Below are 5,648 nucleotides of genomic sequence, written 5' to 3' on the forward strand. Positions count from 1 at the left end.
GAGGCCAAAAACAGGAGAATCACTACGAGTCCGATCTGTGTGGTGAGACCCTGTAGATTCTGTACTAAGTACAAAAGAGAGAGAGAGAGAGAGAGTACAAAAGAGAGAGAGAGAGAGAGAGAGAGAGAGAGAGAGAGAGAGAGAGAGAGAGAGAGAACATTTATATACATATCTCCACATGGTCAAAGTAAGAGAAAAGATAGTTAACAGAGCCTGATGGACTCAACTGGAGGACGAGAAATGATGACAGAGATTAGCCTACGCTTGTCATCAACACTTCTTACCCTTTTCCTCAACACTGAAGGCCAGAAAAGAAAATAGTGTTAAAGAATGTAATTTCTCCCCGTGGCTCTAGCCCACCCACACTGTTCTTTTGTGACCACAGAAAACATGAACTTGACAAGGGTTTGTGAATAACTAGGAAATCAGTTAACTTAGTCTTTGTAATTGTTGCTGAGTCAAAATGCTCTGTACAGAAACAGTGACTCAGTGGAAGTGACTCCATGTCCCCATATTCCTTCTTAATAAGGAATGCATTTTATTTTTAACTCAGGAAATAAGGGTGCGGTGCAGCTAGTAAAATAAAGATAAAGATGTGTCAGATGCGCTGGCATCAATGCCAAGGTTAGCATATGACTTCTCATGGGTGCTGTGGTCTTGTTTATCTATACCAGGCAGAAGTTGGTGATAATCATCAAGTAATAGATATATAAATAAAGCTTCAGAATATATCACTTTACCTATATTTTTATTGTGCCTTAAGCAGACCTCCTTCCCAATAATATTGACTCAGTTTAATACTAAAATTACAATTATTAAACACACTTAGTTAAAATTCAACAGGTGTCTGTGTGGTGTTTGTGACAAGCATGAACCACTTTTAAAAACTCAAGGTATAAGAAATGTCTTATCTATTTTTCTAAATAAAGTTCTGCTCTGAGTCCCCAAACAGAAAGGAAAAATATTAACTCTTCTTCCTGTATTAGAGTACCAAGAGGTGACACAATCTGCAAGTCACAAAGTCACAAAAATCAGAATCTAATAGCTCCATGTGTCCATATATGGCAGTGAGTCTCACATTAGTTATGGTTACCCCTGGACATTTCACCATTGGTGCCAACAGTATATAGTACTTCTTGACCTGGACAAAAGACCCTTTCCAAGCTTCGCCGCTCCCCAGTTTCCAGGAAGCTATTTCCCGGCGTCAGGCCTTTCCCCTCCCCTGCTTCCTCTCACCCACGTTCATCAACATCTTCTCTTCACTAGCAACTTAGTCTCCCCATTCATGAATTCAGCCAGAGGTCACATATGGAGGTCCCAGGTTCATCCGGCAGAAGTATTTTGTTTGGCTTGAATAGTATTACTGAATTTTTAATTGAAGTAACTTTTAAAATTTAGGGGCATGGTGACCCATTCCTATCATCCAAGCACTGGGGAGGCTGAGGTAAGAAAATTGGCAAGAGTTCAATCCAGCTTGGGCCACACAGTGAGTTCAAGACCAGCCTGACTATGTAGCAAGACCCTATCTTAAGAAAAAAAAAACTCTTGGGAGCTTTTTTGTAAGAATCATAGCATGCAGTTTCTCTCCAAAAAAACTAAGAGAAAAGGAATCAAAAGACAGGGGTGGTTAAAAAGAGCAATTAATATATACACATATATGTTTCATTATGTACATGTATTAACTCCACACACACAATGTGAACATTATGTACTATACCCATATAGTAATAAAATAAAGAAAATCTAGAAATATAAAACACTGGACCCATGTTTTAGCAGAAGTTGGTTAAAACTAGGGCAAGCTGTGTATGTTAAGATCTTTGTTACTCAAAGAGCTTCAACTTCATCCTGTGGACAATATGGAATCCCTAAAAATATTTAACTGGGGAATGATAAGATTGCATTGGTGACATAAAGATAGAGTGAGGGGCAAGAGTAGATTAGAAACTAGTTGGAGTTCTAGTGTGTTCATCTAGAGGACTAGAGATGAAGACCTGGCCCAAGGCAACAGAACAGGAGGGAAATACAGTTCAGGTAAATTTGGAGGCTGAAATCAGTAAGACTTCATGAAGGATAGAATGAGAATGATGAATGATCTTCAGTTTTCTGATTTAATAATTAGGCAGATAGTGGTAGATCACTATATTGTCTTTCAAGAGATCTTAAGGAATTCAGGAGAAATATACTGGGGGTAGAGATAAGAACATTTTGATGATGGTGACTGGCATAGTTTAGCTTGGAGTTGCTAAACTGTAGGTCTTTCAGGAGAAAATGGCCAAAATTCATTCAAGATGTAACACAGAGATATAGAGATGCTTTGAAGTTTCTAAATCAAAATGCTACCTAAAGAAAAAGAGAGATGAGGAGAAAGATCAAGGGTAGAGACCTACTTGGAGTCATCAGCCTCTGGACAGATTACTAAAATCACTGTAGCAAGCAAGATTGCCCAGAAAGAAAGCTTAGAGAGCAGAGAGTAAAAGCGAACATCCTGAGGAACCCTGGTATTTTAGGAGCAGACAGGAAGAGGAGCCAACAGAGACAGGTGGACTGATCAGAGAGAAATGAGGAGAACCATAAGATGCTTGTGACATGGCAATAAAAGAAGAGAGGTTCAAAAAAAGATGTGATCCCCAGAGCCAGATGCCACAGGGAGACAGAGGCATAGGGCAATAAGGGAGCTTATCAGAGAAGCTGTTTTTGGCTCACAGTTTCTGAACATAGTCTGGGGGCTCTGAGATAGAAACATGGTTGAAGGGCAAGGGGGAGAAAAGCTGATAAACTCAGGATATGCGCGAAGCAGAGGGCAGGGGAAAGCCCAAGAGGATGAAACTGGGGACCCAATAGAACCCCCAAGATCCCATTCTAATGACTCACTCAGGCACATCCAAAAGTGTGCGTTACTAATCCTAGGTCCCGCACAAGAGAATCAGGTTGACTAATGAGCACATGATCCTCCTGCCCCAGCCTCCTGAGTGGCTGGTATTACGGGAAGGGGTTACCATATCTGGCAGTACTTCAAATGTAATTGCCCCCTCTATGAATTAGAAGTATATGGGGCCAAGGAGATGGCTCAGTAGAATAAGTGCTTCCCTGACAAGCACAAGGGTCTGAGTTCAATCCCCTGTTCTGAAAAAAAAAAAGTATATTGAGTGTTTATCCCACTAGATGCTAGCCAGTACATCTATATCTTTAATTCTCTCTTAATCCCTAGGTTTCTTATTCTACCTCTCGAATACTTCTTCAATATCATGACCCTCACCCTCACTTCTAATTGCCTATGATGCACATTATGCTTCTTACAGCCCATATTTGACATTAGACATGACTATCATGTCCCTCGTGCAATGCTGACCACAAAATAAAGATAAGCATGTAAGGAATGAGGATGCTTCCAGTATGGTCTTAGGCCTTGTATCTCTACCAGGGCAATGTGGGCCCATTTAAAAGGTACTGTGTTAAATTAGTTCCTAGGAGGTCAAATACAATGCTGGCTCTAGCACTAGACAGTTAGGAAATTGTCCTTATTATTTTTGTTTTTTCTTTTTTTCTTTTTCTTTTTTTTTTTTTTTTCAGAACCTAGGATTGAACTTAGGCCCTTGCGCTTGCCAGGCAAGCACTTATTCTGCTGAGCCGTCTCCCCATCCCCGGAAATTGTCTTAATAACTATGATAGAACTTCATAAATATGAGATATTGTAGTTGGTATTTCTGAATTGCAAAACAATGGTAGGAAGTTCCAGGATAGACATGAAGATAGCTGCATTTTCTCAGCATTATTAAAGACTTGCTAATAGTTTTAAGAACAAAATGAGAATCTAGAACTACAATTTTTTGCTATTAAACCAAATATTTGTGATTTGCTTTTTTTGTGCAAAACATTTTTTGGCAGGTGGAGGTGTGTTGATGGTGGTATAGGAGATTAAGCCCAAAGTTTTTGCACTGAGCTACATCACTAACCCTTTTATGTGGTTTGTTTGTTTATTTAGTTTGGTGTTTTTGAGGCAATGTCTCTGTAAGTAAGTTGCTCAGGTTTGGCACAAACTTGAAATCTTTGTGCTTCAGCCTCCCCAAGTGTTGGGCTAGAAGGCATATACCATGACCCCTGGCTTGAGCAAAACATTTCTATTTGAGCAAAAAGGATTGTTATATTAAATAAAGATAGATAATTTGCATTTTATTGATTTTGTATTTTTAATTTTATTTGTAAATGTTATGCCTTTTATTGTTGTATAAGAAACTATACATATGCATAGAGAACATATACCTATTCCAATATTTGTCCAAATTTTTATTCGTTTGTTTATTTTTGTTTATTTATTTATTTTTTGTATTTTAGGGAATGGTCTACAGGGTGTTCAGGGTCTCACTACTAGATTGGACTCCTAGTGATCTGCCTATTTACAGCCTCCCACGAGCTGGAATTACAGGCTTGTGCCACTACACCCAGTCTCTTTGTCAAAATTTTTTAAAAATTAAAGTAAAAATATATTGTTAACCTTCAAAAAATCAAAAGAGTATAGCTGCTGATCTAAACTAGAGATACCATGAATAATTCAAAGTAGTAGATAATAAAAGTTTATTCTGCTTTCCTTTAAAAAGAATTATATTATAAAGTCAAATCTTCTAGAGAATTAAAAAAAATTCACAGAATGGCTCCTTAGCCAAGAATAACTATTTTTCTGCAATATTGTGAATAGCTGAAATCTGGCAACATTGTATAAATTTCTTTTTCTTCTTCTTTTATTTATTTATTTATAATAAATGTATTTAGTATAGGGTCTACAGGGTCTGTAGGGTCATACTACACAGACTGATTCATAGTGATCCTTCTGTTTTCAGCCTCCCAAGCACTGGGATTACAGGTGTGCACTGCCACACTCAGTCTCAATCACCATCTCAGCACACCCTTGGACCACCACTGTGCTCTGCCTAAGCAGGTGCTTTAGTCTGCTGTGCTATCTGGCTGGCCCTTAAATTTCTTGATAATTCATTTACTATAATGTTAAAAATTGAGATTATATGACATGTTAAAACTGTCATTTAATTTCTAATAAATCTAATTTTGTTTGAGACAAATTTTTCTTCTGTTAAGTGAACTAATAATTATTGAATAATTCTCTATTTCAACTGAAGTAACTTCATTTTGCATTTTCTTAGTCCCTCAAATTGCAGTGTGACATTTTCTTTTCAACAATAGCTTTCCTGGGCTGGGGAGATAGCTTGGCAGTCTAAGCACCTGGCAAGTGCAAGGCCAAGTTCTATCCCTGATACCACATGCCTTTCCAGCCTCACAGTGAGCCAGTCACCAAGACTGGGTGTGGTAGTGCACACCTGTAATCTCTGCTCTGGAGAGGCTGAGACAGGAGGATCATTATGAGTCTGAACTACATAGCAAGACCCTGTATCAAATAAATAAATAGAATAAGGTAAGGTAGGGTAGGGTGGGGTGGAGTACAGGGGGTGGATAGAGTAGAGTACAGTAGAGTAGGGTAGGGTAGAGTAGGGTAGGGTAGGGTAGGGTTAGGTAGGGTAGGGTAGGGTAAGGTAGAGTAGGGTAGGGTAGGGTAGGGTAGGGTAGGGTAGGGTAGGATAGGGTAAAGTAGGGTAGGGTAGGGTAGGGTAGGGTAGGGTAGGGTAGGGTAGGGTAGG

The 5,648-nt window shown here is 39.0% G+C and overlaps 1 protein-coding gene across 3 annotated transcripts in view; it reads left to right on the plus strand.

Moving 5' to 3' along the window:
• The window catches only part of Il33 (interleukin 33), a 55,252-nt gene that overhangs the window by 24,684 nt on the left and 24,920 nt on the right, over window positions 1-5,648 (plus strand). The window contains exon 1 of one of the 3 annotated variants that reach the window (XM_023721959.1): window positions 4,829-4,861. The exons of the other annotated variants lie outside the window; for them this stretch is intronic. The gene's annotated coding sequence lies outside the window, so the exon portion shown is untranslated. Of the gene's footprint in view, window positions 1-4,828; window positions 4,862-5,648 lie in introns of those variants that run through there. 3 annotated transcript variants of the gene reach the window in all.

The sequence above is a fragment of the Octodon degus genome, unplaced genomic scaffold, assembly GCF_000260255.1.
Source record: "Octodon degus isolate 3935 unplaced genomic scaffold, OctDeg1.0 scaffold00087, whole genome shotgun sequence".
Lineage (NCBI taxonomy): Eukaryota > Metazoa > Chordata > Mammalia > Rodentia > Octodontidae > Octodon > Octodon degus.